We start from the raw sequence: 21,497 nt of genomic DNA, 5'->3' as shown, positions 1-21,497 counted from the left end.
ATAAAAGATGTAGTCTATCATGCTATTTAAAAATCATGAATACACAGACTTATATGGCAAATTAATATTAAAACTTGCAACTCTTGATGAACTGGCATGCTTTCCTTGAATAGACCACTTAACTGTACATTCTATCAGATTTCTCCCTTCTTTGTTATGGCTGCGAGGTAGCTCAGGGCAGGGCAATGCTGAATGACTCTCCCCTTCTCTCAGCCGTTGGTTAAGCTGCTGCTATGTGTTATTCTATATTTACTCTACTGTGTATGTATTCTGAAAAAGGAGAATGAATCTCACATTTTTGTCTGGTTCTCAATAAAGCTTGGAGAACAGTTGTCACCTGACACCTGGGACATGTAATACAATTTGCTTGCACTGTCACCCAAATGTGCCCTAAACACACACACACTCATACCGAACTTGTCAGCACAAAATGACTTGAAATAAAAAACAAATGCCTGCACTTAGGAGAGGCTTGCAAGTCTAAAAGACGCTGCCCCAGTTTTAGCTGGCAGCAGGAGATAGGCGTCTCACACGGGGTGAGACGGATACAGCGCCCAGGCTGAAAAGTCATCCTTTCTTTAGGGTACTGTAATCACTTCTGCCCGCAGGGGCACAATGCTACCTGGATTCCAAGCAATAAAAGGAAGGAAAGGGAAAAAGCGAAGAGGAAGTTCATCTCCCCACTTGCCAAACTGAGAGTGAATTGGGACTGTACTCACTAGACGCGGGGACGGTGCCTTTGCCAGAGATAAGGGCTCAGCTTGCAAACATCCTGCCGCCACCTCTGCCGTTCGGAGGCAAGGATAGTGCCAACCAGAGGGCCCGCTTCGGAGGGGAAGTTTTTAGTTTTGTTTTCAAGGGCAGAAACGAACTATTAAGAGGAAATCTCACAAGGATGCTCACCTGAGGTGAGGTGGCTAAGAAATGCTGACGAAGAGGAACGTGTCTGCCAGCATACTTCAAGTCTCAAGAGCTGGCTCTATAAAGTCTGAATGAAACTTTGGAAAAAAGGAGGAGTGCCATCAAGCTGCTCCCTTCCCCTCCTGCTCCTTGTGATGGGAGAAAACAGCAAGAGCCTCCCAGCAAAGGAAGGGCTGTAGCAGTATCATCTCTGAGGATCTGCCCTATCTCAGGATGTCACAGGAGGCTCACGTCTGGGCTACAGACCATGGCTACGAGTAAGACTCATCCTCAACACGGTGGAGGACGGGCCTCAGTTCAACATCTGGTCCTCCTGCCTCCCAGCTCTCTGATCTTGAGGAAGTCATGCTGTCCCTCTGAAATCCAGTTTCCCCCTCTGCAAAGTGGGGATACCGACAATGGCTGTTTTCCTCACCAGGCTGCAGGGAAGATGAGACAATGTCCACAAAAGCCCTGGACTAGCACCTGGCAACAGTAGGTGGTCACAAGACATTCATCCCACTCTTTCCCTTCTTGGGATCCCCCACCCTTATCCTTTATGTTCTCTGTTCTTTGTTCTAGCCTATTCCAGCCACTGCCTGCTCTCCTTTCCCTGCCTCTTCCTCTCAAACTTTGACCAGCCCCACCTCTTTTTTCAGGTGCTCCTTCATTGTTCCTATTCTCCGACATTCTTCCTAGCTCCCCAAACTCATCCAGAACCTGAGCTTGAGTGACACTCGTGCATGGAGGGTTAGAACGAGAGAACAAGCAGTGGCTGCTTCAGTCTCTCTCCTCACACACCCAACAGGAGGAGCTAGCCGTTACCCCCCACCGCCAGCACAGCAACTGAGCACGGTGGCTGGGTGTGGAGGAATACTGGCTTCACACCCCACCTCTACACTCCGGTAAGTTAGGTAACCTCTCTATACCTCTTTGTTTGTTTTTTAATAAATATTCTTTTTATTATTTTGACAGAGAGAGAGAGAGAACAAGCAGGGAGAATGGCAGGCAGAGGGAGAGGGAGAAGCAGGCTCCTTGCTCAGCAGGGGGCTCCATCCCAGGACCCTGAGATCATGACCTGAGCTGAAGGCGGACGCTTAACCGACTGAGCCACCCAGGCGCCCTCTCTGTACCTGTTTCATCATATGTAAAGTGAGGGTTATAACAGTACCTCATGCATTATGATGATTAAATAAGCAAATATTAAGTACAGTGCCTGGCACATCCACACGTAATGAATATTAGCTATCCTCTCCACCATCACCATCCTCCTATGTCTTATGGAGACTTGATGTCCCATGATTATATTTTCAACCTTTTTTTTTTTAAAGATTTTATTTATTTATTCATGAGAGACCGAGAGAGAGAGAGAGAGAGAAGCAGAGGGAGAAGCAGGCTCCCAAGGAGCAGGGAGCCTGATGCGGGACTCGATCCCAGGACCCTGGGACCATGACCTGAGCCGAAGGCAGACGTTTTACCATCTGAGCCACACAGGCGCCCTATTTTCAACCTCTGAAAGCAAAATTTATTCTCAAGAATATGAACCAGGCACGGGCGCATCAAACCAAGATGGAATTTTCCAGCAGCTCAGCATGATCCTGGCAGAAGAATCAGTTCTTATCCACATTTATAGGTTTTGGACAACGTCACCACAAGTTGGAGACTTGCATATAGCACATGAGTTGGCTGTTGGCTGCCCTGCCGTTTCTGGCAGGCCACCAGAAGATGCCACCACCCAGAGGCCTGTGCCTGAGGAGCTCCCAGAGCTGCTGAGCCAGAAGATACACTGTTCTTGCATGTTCCTGGCTGTCACAGAAGAGAAGGGGCCAGTCCTTTAAGAAACTTTTTTCTCTGCTTAATCCTATTCTAAGATGCACCCCTTACAACACTGTCATTAAAACTAATGGAGGCCAAACCCCAGCACACTGGAGTTTGTGTCCTCTAATGATCTGTAATGGGCACTGATAATGAAAGCCTTTTCCCAGAAATTTATTTTTTAAATGCATCAACTGTGTCCAGAGATAAGTAAGAAGATGAAATTTTCTTTGTTTTTTTAAAACTATACAATGTGTTATTCTCAAAGGAGCCAGCTAGCTAGGAATAAAATAAATTCTGCAACAACCATTTAGACTCAAAAAAGGGACATTTTTAGAGAACATGTAAGGAACTTGTGGAAACAATAATAAAAATCAGTATAGATTTCCCTCTTGGAATGTAAAGCTATGAAATCCTCCACTAAGTCCATGTAAGAAAGACCCACTGTAGTGGATGTCCGTGGTTTGAGGTTGTCTCTCCTCTGGGAATCCCCCCTCTGCTAAATTCTCACAGTCTAAGAACTCTGCATGTCAATCTTCCCTCCTCAGCCAAGAAGGAACAGGCAGTTCAGGCCTAGCCCAGTAGAGTATTATATACTCCTGGCCAGAGATTGGTTAAGAGATGGGGAGATGATTCAATTTGGACCAAGAGGAGTTAAGCCCAGATGACTGTTCAAACTTTTGCAGAAGAGAGGCTCTTTCTTTTCTCCTGGACTTGAAGTTTATGGAAGTAAGTCTACCTGGTGGCAACCATCTTGCAATCAAAAAGAAAAAGCTTACCTAAGAGAGGAAACTGAACTGAGAGATGCCAAAAGTTGGGGCCTGATGGCAACATGTGAGCCGCTGGATCCAGCCATGCCTGAAGCCAGCTGTTCTTGCACTTTTCAAGTAAATATATGAACCAAAAAGTTCCATGTTAGCTTAAGTTAGTTGGGTTGAGTTTTCTGTTACTTGTAAATAAGAATCCTAATTGGTAATTTGCTCAAGCTGACAGAGAGGATCCTGAATATAGCAACTGCCTATACATTTAAAATATGTCATATTAGGGAAGTTTATACTAGTGCTCAGCTTCCAGAAAAATTTGAGAAGGACAGAAACAGCTAGCTCTCCTTAGTGTCTACAAAGGCCCTGGATTTAGAGAAATGCAAACACTCCAAAATAAAGACCAGGACAGTGAATTCAACAGTGCATGGTGCTTTGTGACAATGTATCAGCTACAGCCGAAATGCTGCGATGCAATTTCTATAATTCACCTAAAATTTGAGAAAGAGAATGGATGTTACCAATCCAAATGAAAATAAATACTAGGCTCACTTTAGCAGGTTTAGCACAGTAACTAAAGGCTAAACATAGCAACTCTGTCTAAGGAGTAAAAATAAGCAGGAATTTTCTGTAAGGCTATGTGATGGCTATTTATACTCTCTCCTTATTAAGCCCACTATGAGTCTGGCCTGTCACAATTGTCTCTGAGCTACTCTGACTTCCCTGAGCCCAGAATTAGTCTCTTAGAGGTACAGCCTGACTCCGAGGTAAACAGCTCCTGCTGAAAGCTAAAGGTGTCAGAATTTGTCTGATGTGTTTAGCGTTGGGTTGTTAACAGACAGGAAGAATACAGCTGATTTTCAGACCTATTTTGTTGGCTTTTTACAAAATAAAACTCAAAGCAAAGAGGATGAAGTAGAAAGTTGTAGGGCCTTGTGTGACACTTAGAAATGAAAACAGGCCCTTTTTGGAAGAAAATTCGGGCTAAAAAAATAGAGAAGAGTTCCAGATGGTGAGGTCTATTTACTGTGAAGCAAAACTGTGATGAAAGTAGGGAATGTCTCAGGCAAGTCAATTACACAAGATAAATCGATAGAAGATGTTCTACGGGGATCTAGCTAGCATGGAATTCTGGAATGGGAAGACAACATTAATAGCTTTTCCCTGCTTTGGCGCCTAAAGAAGTAAAAATCATATTGACATAAGAAACAAAACAATTGTAATACTATAGATGAAAAGCATATGTTAAGACAAAGTCAATTACGAGCTGCTCCTTGCACATGCCTTGTAAATTCCTGCCTGTGGGTCTTTCCGTACTGTTCCCCTTGCCCAGAATACCCCTGGTACCTTTGGTCTGAAGTCAACCCACCTTTCAAGACCCAGTTCAAGTGCCAATTTGATGACAAAGCCTTCCTTGACCATCCTAGCTCAAAGCCATCTTTCCAGTTGGGGACTTTCAGCAGCACTTTGTCCTATAGCATCTAGACCTTTTGGTGGTGTTTTATAGTTTATATGTTATATATTAATAATGTATGGATATATTATCTATTTCTTTTATCTCTCACTATTTAGGGCACTGTCTCCATCTACATCATCTCTAACACAATGTGCTTACATACTGAGGACATTCAGTAATTCACTGAATGACTGAGGAATAATTTGGTTGCAGAAGCCTGGGACACCTTGAACCAGAGAAAAGAAAAAGGCGTACAGGAAGTCACCTCTCTAGTGTTGCTCCCACTATGTCTTGGCTCTCTCTGTACAATGCAATCACAGCAACTGGTCTTTCTCCTTGCAGTGCGAAACATGGCTGCTCATCAATCTGAAGACCAAGAGACATTCTTTTTTTTTTTTTTTTAAAGATTTTATTTATTTGAGAGAGAGAGCACAAGCAGGGGAAACAGCAGAGGGAGAGGGAGAAACAGGCTCTCTGCTGAGCAGGAAGCCCGACGTGGGGCTCGATCCCAGGACACTGGGATCATGACCCGAGCCAAAGGCAGACGCTTAACCGACTGAGCCACCCAGGCACCCTGCCAAGAGACATTCTTAACCCAGCTCTGGTTTTAAAAAAAATCCCTAAGAAAACATCATGGTTGACCTGCTTGGTCATGGATTCCCCACACTATTATCAGGACTGTGGCACAAAATCTACATAAGTGAACAACAAGGCTTTACATCCCACAACTCTACAAATTTAATTATTTAAAACCCACGTTTTTATTACGACCAAGTGAAATCTTTCTAAAATACAGCATGCATTTTTTTCCTTACCTTCACAAACAGCATATATCAAATGGAATTTACTGAGGGATGAGGATTATAAATACCAGTTAGTGTTTGTGTTGTCATATACATGTCAACCCAAGGGGCTGTTGGGCATGAAACATGGCTTGCTTTTTATCCAGACCTCTGTATTATTATAGCCTCTGTGTCTTTTTTCCCCTAAGTTCCCTGTACCTTGCCTCATCAGCAATTAACTTTTGTTTAAGACAGGTGAAGTGTTATATTTCAAACTACTGGATGATGGGAATCTGGGAGCCAAGTGTGTTATAACTGGGTACAAAATAAGGTATATCTTGGACATGGCAACCTTAGCAGCTGCTCCCCGCTCAGTTCCTGCTGAAAGTTTCTATAACCTAGCCCCTCCAGCCACAGATGATTAAAAGGTAGAAACACCTGCCTCAGGGTCTTTGGCCCACAGGCACCCACCAGCCAAGACAGGGCCCAGAGCAAAGCTGAGGTCCGTCAGTCAGATTCTCGCCCTTGGGAAACAGGGCTGAGAAGCAGAGAATTAGGGAGAAGCAGAAGCTGATAGTCTGTGGAGAGTGAAGCTCTGAGCTAGCACGGGGGTTGGCAGGGTCATGGCACTCCTAAACTATGGACACAGAAGCCATGGGCGGGGGAAAGCTGCAGAGACAGAATGGTGGGAAAGGATAAGTCAGGGGTGAGCATCAAGCAGAGGCAGCTTCACGTCGAGACGGCCAACACACCAAATGGCTAAAAGGTCGCCATGTGGCTGGCGCAGAGAGCCGCTCAACTTCATTCTGGTCCTGGCTTTCCTCCAAGGGGCTCCACCTCCCTGTAGCTCCTGCTCTTTCCGGCCTGACTGGATTTCTGGTCTGTGCTTCTGCTTCCTACTCCCTCGATCCCCTGAAGGGACCAGAGGAAGGTGTGGGCTCTCCTGGCTGCTCAGAGCACTTTAACCGGAATTGGTCCAGATGAGTTAGGGGAGGTGGTTGTGTCTCTCTGGAACTGGATACGATGGAATCCTGCAGGCAGCCTCCTTCTCACCCTGTGCCAGTCAGGAGGCAGGACTCAGCACCTCAGTACACCCTCCAAAGACACTCTGCGTCCTCAGTTACTGATGAAGTAACAACTCTCCCAGTAATTATGGCAGGTAACTTTTAATGAGCATTTATTAACTAGAAGCCTTGCTAAGTACGTAAACTACTTCATTTAAGCCTTATGACAACCCTATGAGGTAGATCTATTACTATTCCTATTAAATAGAGGCACCTTACAGATGCCAGGTAAGTTCTTCTCGGCAACACAGCTAAGAAGCAGTGAAGCTGGGATACAAACTCAAGTGAGTCTGTCCCAGAGCCTATGTTCTTAACACTGTGACACACTGAATAATGAAAACTTGATTTTTACTAAGACTCATGAGAGGACTTGAAAGAGCATTCATATCTCTTACCAATATAAGAAACTCCGTAAGATTTCCTTTTAGATAGTTCTGTTCCCCCAAAGTTCCTCCCCTACTGACTACCCTGTCATGTCTCCTCCTTCTTCTCTCCCCAGCCTCCAAAAATCTCAACCTGTACACCCTGCTCAACAAAACCAAAGCACGGCCCTTAGGAGTCCTGATTCTACCCCCAGCTTTGCAGAGACACACATTCCAGTCTCATAGCTACTACATGGAGCAAAGGTAGCCCCAGAGTGATGCACAGGAAAGCAGTCTTTATAGGGTCATATCCTCTCCAGAAAAAAGAGGACATCTTTACAGGTGGCAAAACTCAGGTCAGGTCATCTGAGTAGAGAAAGTGTCTTCCTTCTCTTCTTTACTACAGATTTTTGTATTTCTTGATGTACCCGGAGTAAAAGCTAAGCACAAGGCTGTGGCAGCACATAAAGAGGGTTCTGCCTGAAATCAAATTGCTCTTCTATTCTGGGGGGGGGGGGGGGCCAATGTACTGATTACATATTCATATTCTTGATGAGGGTCTTAGGTTTCTACTGAAGGTTTTGCACATAGAGACCTAATCCTTCCTGAGATGTGCCTAATTTGGTGGAGGAATAAGGCAAGGAATAAGACGCAAAGCTAGCTCTCAGTTTCAACAAGGGTATTCAGATTATTGCTAACAGAGCTCTCAAGAGCCCAGTTCAGACCAAACGGTATTCAAAATATCAACTCAGGTTCTGTTAAGCCTCCCTTTGTACTGCCACTGGAATTGGTTAGTGAATTGTACCTTGAAAAGAATAAACACCAGAAGCTGACATTTCTGGAAGCAGAAGAAGAACCTGGAAAAATCAGCCACATGTGCAAAGAAAAATACAGCAAGAGAAGTTTCTTCCTTTGTAATGATGAACCAGAGTGCTAGCTTGTGGGCATATGACCTAATTGACTCATGCTGAAATTAAAGGCAGAACTTAATAACTGGTTTGTGAAGAAGAGGGAATTTAGAATTTCCTTATAGACAAAGAACCAGAAAAAAAGAGCCTGCACCCCTACACAGAGATTTGGCTGTTGCATGAAAATTTGGTAGCAAAACTTCTTCTCTTGACCCACTATGCAAAGCATAGTCTCGTTCACTTATTTTTCCTGGTTCCTCTGATTCAGAGTTTAAAGAACTACTAATTCTCAAGAGCTTTCCTTTTCCATGTAAGTTCAGAAAACAATCCTTCAAGTTATGAATTAGATTTCAATTTAATAGGATATTGGGTGTAGGGCTTTATACAAGAAAGTGTTATAGATTTTTGTCACAAGTATTTGTAAACTGCTGGTTGTTTGGGAGGGAAAAGAAGTACAAGAGTCCTAATGAGAAATTGTGGTTGGGGGTGGAGAGGCTTCAAAACACAACACAACCAAATGAGATCAAATTCCAACTTTTAATTCCTTCAAATTTTTTTTTTCTCTCTCCATCAATCTTACAGCCCAAATTTTAAACTTTATGGCATCTTAAATGTGAGGTCCATAGAGACTTCTGGGAAAAACAAACAAGCCAACAAACAAACATTTGGAACATTCTACCATCTTTTGTTTTCTAAGCCCAAGAACAATTGGCAGTCTTAGCCATAGGCAGCCTTCCGGCTAACAGAATAAAAAAGTTGGGTCATAAAACTACAACTCCTCCTCCCCCACTCTCAGGAAGCTGGACCAAGGCAGACAAGGGAAATTACAAACTTCAGGGTAGATCTAGAAGATGAAGCAGGGAAATTATTGGAAACTGCCCACACAACATAAATTGCAAAGACAATTCATTCAGCCATAAATATTTTTAAGTGAATGACCAAGCCACTCACTTACTACTTAAAAACAGTCTCATTTTGGCACCAACGCTCCTCCTCCATTTATGTAGATCTGATTTCTACCATCTGGGCTGTAAGAGATTTGAGGGGAAAGTATTTGCTTGTCTCTTTCCTAGTGCCTGGAACAGTGTCTTAAACACGTAGTATTCAGTATGCATTTGCTAACTGACTGGGAAGGGACTGTCTGTCAGATCTGGCTGGTTCTGACTGCTCATGTTCATGAGGCCTCCAGGGTGCAGGAAGGCTACAGCAGCGAATATTCAACTGGTGGTGCCATATACCAAAGGGACACATAAGATTAAGATACGTTTGCGTTCCACTGAGATTTAAGAAAGGTTAGAGGATCGAGCAAGAGCAGTTGGTGGGTGTTCTTCTGCTGGTAATTATTCAATGGTAAGACAGTGCTGGGTATAACTACTGTCTGGGATGATTATGTTGGCCATGTCAGTCACTTAACATGTGGATCTTGTCTCTACTGGATTAGTGTGTCCAGGATTCCCATGACTCCACTTCTTGATTCTTGATCTCCTGCCAGTGTATTTTCACTGTGACAATTGCACATTGTAAATGCTGCGATGGGATGACTAGGGACATATTTCCTCTAATTCCACTTTCACACAAAGGATCAAGAGAAGAATGGGAAAGAGGATGTATGAGGGGGTGCGGGCTGTTTCTTCCCCAGAGGAAGCAAAGAGTTTCATGGTGCTCCTATCATGAAGTCTGTGCTGTATGGAAGTTAAGGGAGAATACAGGCTTCCTCCGAGACAGAGATGAAGTCAACACATTTATTTTAGATAAGAAATCTCTCTTGTGCTTCAGCTTTGGATGTTCCAACTTTCAAGCAGCATTCTTCAAGTCCAAGAGCTGAAGTTAGTGGGCTTTAATCGTCCTTGTCAGGGATGTCTGACATGGCATGACGACAGCCTTGCTAATGTCATTCTCTCATTACATCCCTAGTGCTGCGACCCTTAGATTCTAATCTGCAAGTCGCACCTGCTTACAGCTCCTAACATTGTGAGTACAGTGGTGAACAAAATTAAGCCTGCCAACTTGCTCAAACCTAAGGTGATTTCTCTAGGTCACTGCTTTAGTCACTAGAAAAACAAAAAACCCTCTTTTCAGTCTGTCTAATCACAAACAGTATCACTTCTCCTACTCTTATAGTAGACCTGAAAAGGATTATAAAATTACTCAATTGTTCTTTTTTTCATTAGCACCAAGCAGGTGATCTCACTGACTAGAAAGCTCAGGATAGTGATGAATACAGGTGATTTAAGCAGTGTGTCTGAGGTTACCAGGGCAACCGTTAATTATTATTGAGTAACTCTAGCGTACCTCTATAAAGGTCAGGAGTTAAGGTTTTTCCATCATATATTTTGCTTTAAAATGGGGCTTTTAAAGGAAATTGGGGAGAGAGCAGATGGAGGATGACAGATGAAGATCAGGTTAAAGAACTATATATAGCACAAGAAAATTGAACTACTTAAATTTCACAATGTTGGTTTAGGAGATGGTGTGGGAGTTCATGAGTAAATGTAAAAAATGACTTTCTGGTTTCCTAAGTTAGGGCTTCTCAAATTAGTAAGAAATCTGAAATCATGCCAGATGCAGAGATGTAACTAGATTTACTTTACTTAGTTCCCTGAGACAAATTTCCTCTGCTGTCCCAGAATTAATACTCTCTGCACTGACCTGGAGCCCTGGATAGACCAGCCTGGAAAGGATTCATGTGGTCATTGAAAGAAAAATTCAAGACTCAATTTCACGGAAACACACCAAAAGCAAGACCTTCTTGGTATAGGTCTTATTCTTCAAACAGCATCTTACGCACATCCTTAGTTATTGAGGATGTAACAAATTTGAAAAGTTAAAAAAAATTCCTGTGTTCACTTCGGCAGCACATATACCAAAAATTTGAACCATACAGAGAAGATCAGCATGGCCCCTGGGCAAAAATGACATGCAAATTATAAAGCATTCCATATTTTTTAAAATCCAACCATCAGACTGAATGTCTAAAACGTACACAGTGATGTACGTCAGTTATTTTCGATAAAACTGGAAAATAAAAGCACATGTATTAAAAAAAATCCTCACAAAGATGTACCCCACAACTTTAAGAAAAAAGTAAAATGGCGATTTTAAAACTGAGCTAATCTGAGTTTTCAAAACTGAACAACACACACACACGTTAAAAAACTTCCAATGCTACAAAAGGGTAGGGTTGAAAGGAAGTGAGTTTCTCTTCCACCAAAGGCCACTGTCCCATCTGCCTCCATCAGAGACAACCATATAGATTCGTTCCCCTGTATCTTTCCAGAAATATTACAACCATGTACACACATCTGTAGGTATGTATATCCCTGGATTCTTATATATAAATAGGAGTATACAATGAACACAAATAGTTTTTAAATCTAGCTGGATAACAGAATCACCTAGGAAGTTTAAGAAACATATCAAAACTCAGATACCACCCAGACCAATTAACTCTGAGGCTCCAGTAAAGGAGTGTAGGTGTTGACATTTTTTACTTTAGGGTCCCCAGGTGATACTAATAAGCAGCCTGGCCTGAGAACCACAGTACCTTGCTTTTCCCTTAATGTACCTTAGAAGGTTGTTCTATACCAGCACATATAGAACTACTTAATTCCTCTGCTGTACTGGGTAGCAGTCTACTCTAATATATATCTTGGCTGTCTTTTACTAATGGTCACCTGTCTATCCTGCCCTCTTTTCTGGGAGCTGATCAGCATGGATTACATCAACAGGTCTCCTGTACCCTCTGGCTCCTTGTTGGGGTCACCAAGGGGGAGCTCTGGCAAGAGATTAGCAGGAGGAAGGAGCGAGCCAAGGTATTTATTCCCTTGTCTCACTCTGTAGTTGCCCACCCCTGACTGAAGCCCTTAACCAACATTCCTTTCAAGGTACGACTCTATAGACCTCTCACCCCTTTTGGGTCTGGTAACCACTTTCTACTCAAGTCCCTCCAGCCTAAGGATGATAATTGGTTGGGTGCTACTAGCCCTGAGATTTACGGTATTATCTCATGATTTTCCTGCCCCCACTTCTTTATAAATAAACTCTTCCTTGAATTACGTTATTTTCATGGTGCTGATGTTTCTTATGATTCTAATACATCATTCTTGGATATACATGTTTGCATTTATTTCTTTATGGACAATATTGCCTTTGCTCCCTCCGGAAACATAGCTTCTTCACATAAGGCAAAAAGAGGATGCGGCACCCTGGTGGCTCAGTTGGATAAGTGTCTGACTCTTGATTCTGGCTCAGATCATGATCTCAATCAGGGTTTTGAGAGCAAGCCCTGCATTGGGTTCCACACTAAGTATGGAGCCTGCTTAGGTTCTCTCCCTCCCTCCTTCGTTGCCCCTCCCCCTCCGCTTGTGCTCTCTAAAAAACTTTTTAAAAACTTTAAAAAAAGGGCGCCTGGGTGGCTCATGATCCCGGGATCCTGGGATCGAGCCCTGCATCAGGCTCCCTGCTCCACAGGAAGCTGCTTCTCCCTCTCCCACTCCCTCTGCTTGTGTTCCCTCTCTCACTGTGTCTGTCAAATAAATAAAATCTTTAAAAAAAATAAATAAAAACTTTAAAAAAGACATAATGGGGCAGTCCATACAGCAGCTCTTTTATTCCTTTTCTGAGCATTTTTGACAACAGCCTGGGCACAACCCCATCACCTGTTCAATTTGTAAGGACTATTAAAATGAACACTGAAGCAATGTCTAGGGGAGAACTCCACTGCTTCTTTGAGAAAGAAGCTGATAGGCACTGAAAGAGAACCTGCTAGAGCAAACTCAGTGAATGACTGAAAGGCAGAATTTCAGAACTTTCAGAAATGCTTTCTCTTTGTCATAATGACAGTCAAATGTACACAGAGTCACAGGCTGGAAAGGAATTCCCGAGGCTAAATTATCCCCCAGTGAAAACTTAGGCTTGCAATTAGGTTCTCCTCTAATTAGTATGGTTCCGATTGGCTCCACCCAACAGAGAAACAACAGAGTAGATAGATGGCTTGGCAGGACTCTGGAGAGTACACACCTAACTAAGCCTGCTGACTTGGTGCAAACAGCTTAAAGCTTGTCTTGAGAGAGGAGTGCCTCTACTAATTTCGGTGTATTTTGTTATTTGTAGTTAACTGAGTTTTAGGTATTTTATTTATTTTTTAAAGATTTATTTATTTATTTATTTGAGAGCATGGAAGCGAGTGAGCCAGCAGGGGTGGAGGGGGAAGGGGCAGAGGGAGAGAGAGGAATCTCCAGCAGATTATGCACTGAGCACTGAGCCCGACAAGGGGCTTATTTCATGATCCTGAGATCACGACCTGAGCTGAAACCAACAGACGCTTAACCGACTGCGCCACCCAGGTGTTTTAAAATTATCTCAGTGTTTTGTTGTAGGTTGCTCTGTGTCACACCAGGATCAAAGAAACAAAAATAAACACTGAGTGTCTACTGCCACCACCAAAAGAAATCAATACTAAGGATTTGTTCATTGGTAAAGGGATAGTCTAAGAGCAAACCAATTTTTGCTTAGTGAAAAAGGACACCAATTCTTTTTTTTTTTTTTTTTAGATTTTATTTGAGAGAGCACATGTGTAGGTGAGCAGAGGAGGGGCAGAGGGGAGAGGGAAAAGAATCTCAAGCCGACTCTGCAGAGTGCCGAGCCGGACGCGGGGCTAGAGCCCGCAACCCTGAGAAAATGACCTCAGTTGAACACTTAAGAGTTCACTTAAGAGTCGGACACTTAACCGACTGAGCTACCCAGGCGCCCCAGAAACCATTCTTAATAACCACTTAATGTGAACCAGACCATTTTCTATAAGGTTATGCCGGCATTAACTCATCTGACCCTCACAACAACCTTGAAGGCAGGTCTTATTATTACTATGATTATTTTTACTATTATTGTTACCATTTCACAAAACAAGTTTAGCTCAGAGAGGACAAGTAACTTGCCCAAGTTTACAGTTAGGAAATAGCAGAGCCAAGCCTTCACTACCAGGCCACATGGGCTTTTCCCTACACCAGATCTCAAGAGCTTTTCGTACATGCTAGAACCCATGTCAGCCTTCAGAGAGCTGTTTGTAGCCCTAAGTTTACATATAAACTACATCTGTTCTCCTGAATGACTGTTTCCCATAATGCCATCATTATGAGAAATACATTTCCCCCCTCAAAAGTATTCATATGGAAAAGCCTTTCCTCAACCGTGGAATATTGTTTTAATGATGCCAAAGAGAAGTTCTGTAGAGATGTTCTAAGGTCAAATATACATTTAGGAAATGTGGCATTAACATATGCTCTTTGGGAGATTCACAAGAGACATATTAATGGCTTAAAAGTCCTATAGACAAGAATCTGTGGAACTTTATTCAACTCAGAGCTCTTGCCTTTCCCCACCTGTCCTGCCCTCTTCCTGCATCAGTTTGGGGAATGCTGATTTAGAAGTCTCAAATATCCTGTACAAGTCCATGGTCATCTACCACTTTCCAAGCTGTTTTCCTGTCAATGCAAAGGGCTTGATCTCATGTTACACACACAGTGGGTGCTCAATAAAAACACCTGTTGGTTTAACTGATGCACCTACACTATCTTGATTTGTGACCAAAAGGCACACGTTGCAAAGCAGCAGCCAGCTGGCTTCCCTGGAGCAGTGAAAGGTGTAGGCCTGGTGAGCTAACTGGGTTCCTCTATGGAGCAAACCCATCAGTCCTCAGCCTCAATTGTTGTGACTGATCGCAAAAGCCAGGGATGGGGTGCTCTTAAGCCCCTCTACTGTCATCAATGCAGGAACAAACAGAATGCCAGTGATGATACTGGCTTGGTCCTGAAAGCTTTACAATGAGGTAAATCCTGTTTTTATTCTTGTGGAAGTCCATCCACCTACTGCACTATGCTTATGGTTCTCAGACTTCAGGACGTATCAGAATCACCTGCAGAGCCTGTGGAAACACCGAGAACTGGGTTCATCCTCCAGAGGGGCAGATCCAGTAAGTCTGCAGCAGGGCCTGCGAATGTATATGGATCTAACAGGCTCCCAGATGATGCCCAATAACACTGGTTCAAGGAGCACAGAGAACACCACACGGGGCTAAGACCCTGCCTAGAAGACCAGTTTAGCTGGAACCAAAGGAAGCATACATGAGATCCTGCATGGTTTTCTAGATACTTAATGCAGAGAAGGGGTTAAAAATAAGATCCTAAGGCTGTTTCCAACTAGAAATGTGTTCCTAGCTAAGTAAGCATCTGCTTTCCAGACTGACTAAAAAGGTTTAAGAAGTACTACTTTAGTATGATTTTAATTTACCCGATTTAGGATCTGAATCTACCAATAAGATTCCCCCAAAGTATACATGTAGGGAGAGAAACACTTCCAAATTTAATTCTAAGTGAGAAAAATGGCATTTTAAAGTTCCTTCAAAGTCCCCTTACAGGAATAATAGTGCTAAAAGCCATGCACAAGATATTAAGCCTATTTCCTTCCCCAAAGATTCCATCAAAAATTCAAGATTTACAAATACCTAACACCTACTTACATATATAAAATGCAGTGCCATAATGCATTTGAGAGCAGCTAAATTCAGAATTTATTTATAGGTTTAATTAAACGCCAAGACTTTACTTAGCATCTACTGTGTGTCATGACAAATTTGGGTAATTGTTTTAGATTATTTAGGAAGATTAATTTATTTACAGAAAAAAATACAGACCCTTTATGATGTTAGCTCATCAAGGGGGAAAGAAAACAACAATGTGTGTGAAGGAAAACATTCTTCCATTTGCGATTTCCACTACCCTGGAAAACAGGGATGTGGCTAAGCACTTGAACGGTGTCCCATCCCCGCCTCCTCCCATGCCCCCTCTGCTGACAGGCTGTAGAGATCCAAGTGCCACTGACAGCCGGAGTGCTTGGGAAAGAAATCCTGCTGGGTCATGAAGTGTGATGGTTGCCTTGAGCAATTTTTATGTGAAAAAAATATCCCTGCTAATCACCAAACTTATTTATCCAATAAGAATTAGATGGGTCATCAGGCAGGAATCTCCACCCTCAACCAAGTGAGGCCAGCTGGGCTCCTGACCGGCGAAGGAAATCTTGGCTAGGGAATGGGAAAAGCTGACAGAAAGGCGCTCAGAAAACAAGAATTCGGGTCACATCAGTGACAAGCTCTGAAAATGCCAAGGAGGCATACTTGGAGGAGCTGTGGCCACGGCGGCCCCAGGAGACGGAGGTGTAAGAGGGATGGTCTGGGGTTTGGCCAGGAAACAACCATGAACGAGCTGGCTGGAACCACCATAGAGGTTGTGAGGAAGAACAAGAAGAGGCAACTGATTCCTTTGAAAAATGACTCTACTTTCAAGTTATTTCCCAAGGTGAGGAATGCCACCAAGTTTTCAGACAAAACAGTCAGAAGAGACCTTTTCTGCTTGGAGGTGGGTGAGAATCAGACTCCTCAGTCTAAGAGGAAAGATCCTCCTCCACAGAAAAGTGATTCAACGACAGAGGAAAACTTCCTCTTTCAAATCCCTGCATTCCAAAGAATGACAAATCAAGATCATTGTAGTAAAAGCATAGCTGCCTTTTTGGGTGTAACTCTTTTGGCATGAAATAGCACTTAGGAGATAAAATTACTTAAAAAAATATGCCATTTATTATCACCGTTTATTTATTATTTTTTTAAGGATTTTATTTGTTTATTTGACAGAGAGAGACAGCGATAGCAGGAACACAAGCAAGAGGAGTGGGAAAGGGAGAAGCAGGCTTCCCGCTGAGCAGGGAGCCCAATGCGGGGCTCGATCCCGGGACTCTGGGATCATCACCTGAGCCGAAGGCAGACACTTAATGACTGAGCAACCCAGTCGCCCCTATTATCACTGTTTAATGCATATTACTCATTTTGTGATTCATTTGGTCTCAATAAGTTATGCACAGTTATGCACACAGCTCAATTGTGTGGGATGTGGATGTTTCCAAATTGTTCAGCAACAGGCATGCCTAGCCCCCAGCTGGTCTTGGTTTAAAGCGGGGCAGCACCTGCCCTGAGAGAAGTTCCTCCTTTTCACTGATAACTTAATGACTGGACTGACAGTTCCAGTTTCGGATTCTCCAATTCCAGGTGGGAAGCTTGTGGGGGGAAGGTGAAGAGAAGAGCCTGGGACATCTCTCCGCCCACAAGAAAGACATACCAAGGCTGTGGGGATATAGGAAGAGAAAGGGAATCTCTGAGAGGAAGGAGGACAAGAGGTCCTCCAAAATAAAATTAATTGCTATTCACAGTGCTAACCGTATGAGGTAAGAAAAGATGATCCCATTTAATCTTCCCAACACCTTTTTGAGAAGGTATAATTTCTGTTTTATAGATGGGGAAACTGAGGCAGAAAGAACTAAAGCAAAAACTCTCATTTGTTTATCACTGTACCTTCAGCATTCAGGATAACGCCTGGCCCACAGTAGGTGTTCAAACAGTATTTGTTAAATGAATGTTGACTGAATTAAGTAAAACACAAGTAAAGTTTTGGAGATAGCTCTCAAGTTTTCCCCAGATTTTATCGGAGAGCAGCTGAATCAAACTCAGGAGCCAACAGTGCTTTAGAGAAACAATGCTGCCTGGAAGCAGGCCTTGTTTATCCTCTGAATTCCAGGGACTGTTCTCTTGCCGCTCACTGGCCACTAAGAGGTAGAGGGCGGTTGACTCTGGCACAATTTGAAGGCATTTGGCATGAGCACATCTTTTAGGTCACCAGAAATAACTTGGAAATGCATGTGTGTGTGTGTGTTAAGTGGAAAGGACAAGAAAAATTCGTTTTATTTCAAAGGCTACTGGGCAGTGAGTTATTTTCTAGGGGTGGGGACCACTCAGGCAGGGAGAACTCCAAGCTTGGGTTCCTCCCATGGCTACCTCCTAGCATGCTTTCCATCTTAATAAGCCCCTCCATCCCTACCCCAGCAGTCCGAAGCATTCACCTAGTAGTTTTTAACTTGAGGGAATTACTGCAGTATTTTATGTCCCTAGTGGGACGTCCCCTACCTTTTTTCTTAGCATTTGTTTACTTCCTTCTTAAAAATCACTATCTTCCAGAAAGGCGGTGGCACAAGGCCAACACCACTGGTCATTGTGAGAGTAGAGAGTGACTTTCATTTTGTCAGTCCTTTCTAAGCACCCTTCGAACCACCTCCATAGTTAGAGACAGGTTGGCCCCACTTCTTACAGCACAGGGAGCAGGGGATGGGCGCGCTCAGAGCCAAGGACGGGCACCAGCCAGTCTATGTTGGTGCCAGAAGTGAAACCTCGCTTTCCTGCTTTCCATGCCACTGTGTGAGCTATCCTTCTGATTGCCTCAGTCATTAGCTATGGGTTTTGTTTTGCCTAACTTCTTAGAATCTCACTTATGAGTCATTTGTTTTCAAAGAAGATTCTGAAAAGTGACAGGCTGGTCTCCATGCTGCCACTCTCTATGCTGAGGGCCTTTCGTACCTTTCTACCTTACCCAGGCAACCCAACATCCTCCCAAGGCAGTTTGAGGATTCTGAGGTCACAAAAGCAGAGGCCTGTGTCATTTAACTACTGCTGAATACGCTGACCTCAACTCAATGGCTTAAAAAACCACGATGTACTATTCCTCATGCATTTGTGGGTTGAAGAGCAGCTTTTCTCTTAGTCCTTCCTGGACTCATTCATGTGGCTGCATTCAACTGACGGGTGGCCTGGGGTTGGGCATGCCTGGGACAGTTGGGCTTCTCTCTCCAATAGTCTTGCATGCCAAAGAAGACTAGACTAGACTATACATGGCGCTGGATTCCAGGAAAATGAGATGGGAAACTGCAAGGCCTGTGGGCTGGGCTCAGATGTTACACACGGTATCATTTGTACCACATTCTATTGGCCAAATCAAGGCAGGAGATGAAGGCCAGCCTAGATCCAAGGACTCCACCCCTTCACGGGTGCTGCAAAGATTCTTTGGCCGTATTTCATCTATCATAGGCCTACAGCCAGGAGATAAGAAGGAGTGAAGCAGGCCAGTTGTGAGAAGATAGCCACCGTGGAGAGCATCACCTGTTACCAAGTAACACATGGATTTAGGGTGGCCAAATCTTCTAACTTTTCAAAAGAAGTTGGAAATATAGATTTAAAAAAAAAGTATTAATTTTTCAGAGCAGTTTTAGGTTTACAGAAAAATTGCTCAAAATAACTCAGAGTTTCCATATAACCTCTCCCTACTGCCTAAACTCCCCTGTAATTAACATCTTTCATGAGTGAGGTACATTATTAGTAATATTAATTACATTAACTAATAACATTAGTTACATTAGGATTCACTCTGTGTTCTACTGGTTTTATAGCTTTGGACAAATGCATAATATCTGGCATCTACTATTATACAGGATCATACAGAGTGGTATCACTGCCCTAAAAATGCCCAGTGTTCCACCTTTGCACCCTTCCTCCCCACTCATCTTTTTACTGACTCTACAGTCTTGTCTTTTCCGGAATGTCTTATAGCTGGTATCATACCACACACTATGGCATTTTCACAGTGCCTTCTTTCACTTAGTAATCTGAACTCAAGCCTCATTCAGGTCTTTTCCTGACTTCATAGCTCTCTTCTTTTTATCACTGGATTATATTCCATTGTCTGGATGTACCACAGTTTGTTTATCCATTCACCTACTGAGGAACGTCTTGTTTGCTTCCAGGTTTTGGCAATAACAAATAAAGCTGCTATAAGTATCTGTGGGCAGATTTTTGTGTGAACTTAAGTTTTCAACTCATTTGAGTGAACACCTATGAGTATGACTGCTGGACTGCGTTGTATGAGAAATCTATGTTTGGGGCGCCTGGGTGGCTCAGTCGTTAAGCGTCTGCCTTCGGCTCAGGTCATGATTCCAGGTCCTGGGATCGAGCCCCGCATCGGATTCCCTGCTCTGAGGGGAGCCTGTTTCTCCCTCTCCCACTCCCCCTGCTTGTATTCCCTCTCTCGCTGTGTCTCTCTCTGTCAAATAAATAAATAAAATCTTTAAAAAAAAAAAAAAAGAAATCTATGTTTAGCTTCATAGGAAACTGCCTAATTGTCTTTCAAAAGGGGGGTCTCGTTTTGCATTCCCACCAGCAATGAATGAAAGTGCCTGTTGCTCCACACCCTTCCAACACTTGGTGGTGTCACTGTTTTTGATTTTAGGCATTCTAATAGGTACACAGAGATATCTCATTGTTTTAATTTGCAATTCCCTAATGACATAAGATGTTGAGCATCTTTTCATATGCTTATTTGCATCTAAATGTCTTCCTTGGTGAGGTGACTGCCCAGATCTTTTCCCCAGTTTTTAATTGGGTTGTTTACATATTATTGGATTTTAAGAGTTCTTTGTATATTTTGGATACTGATCTTTTATCAGATATGTGTTTTGTAAATATTTTCTCCTACTCTGGGCTTGGCTTTTCTTTCTCTTAATAGTGTCTTTCATAGAGCACAAGTTTTTTTTGTTTTTTTTTTCATAGAGTTTATTTTTATTTTTTTATTGTTATGTTAATCCCCATACATTACATCATTAGTTTTAGATGTAGTGTTCCATGATTCATTGTTTGTGCATAACACCCAGTCATAGAGCACAAGTTTTTAACCTTAATGAAGTTCAACTTACAAATTTTTTCTTTCATGGATCATGTACCTAGTCAGTGCCAAACCCAAGGTCACCTAAATTTTCTCTTATGTCATCTTCTAGAAATTTCAGTTTTGCATTTTACATTTCAGTCTAGGATCCATTTTGAGTTAATTTTTTGAAAGGTGTCAAATCTATATCTAGATTTTTATTTGCATGTGAATGTCTAGTTGTTTCAGCACAAAAAGTTGGTTTATACTTCAAAAAGGGGGGGGGAGCACCTAGCTGGCTCAGTTGGGCTCGAACTCACAACCCCAAGATAAATAATTTAATGCTTAAATAAATAAATAAATAAATGTTGGTTTGTTATTCATTTTTTTTGGTGGTAGTGGTAGGGGAGGAAGGAAGCTCCCCCTCTACCAACACACATGTCTGTAGGCTGTTTTTCTCCATCCTGGATCATCTTTGCCTCCCTCATCCCCCTTACCTGCAATGAACTTCATCCATCCATATTAATCTATTTAATCTTACTTAACACCAACCTCACACTTTCACTATCCACTTTTTCCAATATTCTGACTGGTACTCAACATGATCAGTTAATAGCTGGTGAACTCTAAAACCACTTATGAGCTATAAATCCCATTTAGCACTGCCATATACCACTGTCCTTCATCCTTAGCCAGACTGTAAACTCTTGGCGAGGCCAGGAATCCTCCTGTTCTCATTTACCCCTGGTAGCTTAGCAGAGGTCTGGGCACAAAATATGTCAGCAATAGTTGCTGACAATTTTAGACTACCTGGACTTTGGTCCTGACTTACCAAGTGTCCTTTGATCTTCAAGAGGGATGGCTATGCTTTAGGAAGTCCAGC

At 42.8% G+C, this 21,497-nt stretch overlaps 1 protein-coding gene and 1 non-coding gene across 3 annotated transcripts in view; one reads left to right on the top strand and one right to left on the bottom strand.

Annotated features, from left to right (window-relative positions):
- The window catches only part of ARHGAP26 (Rho GTPase activating protein 26), a 419,879-nt gene that overhangs the window by 46,977 nt on the left and 351,405 nt on the right, over nucleotides 1–21,497 (bottom strand). The window lies entirely within an intron of this gene.
- On the top strand, nucleotides 10,888–10,994 carry LOC123325362. Its single transcript, XR_006540380.1, has one exon. It is a non-coding gene; the product is annotated as a U6 spliceosomal RNA (small nuclear RNA).

Source organism: Neomonachus schauinslandi, chromosome 7 (assembly GCF_002201575.2).
Source record: "Neomonachus schauinslandi chromosome 7, ASM220157v2, whole genome shotgun sequence".
In the NCBI taxonomy this organism is placed as follows: Eukaryota; Metazoa; Chordata; class Mammalia; order Carnivora; family Phocidae; genus Neomonachus; species Neomonachus schauinslandi.
This window is presented reverse-complemented; position numbering and strand designations above follow the sequence as displayed.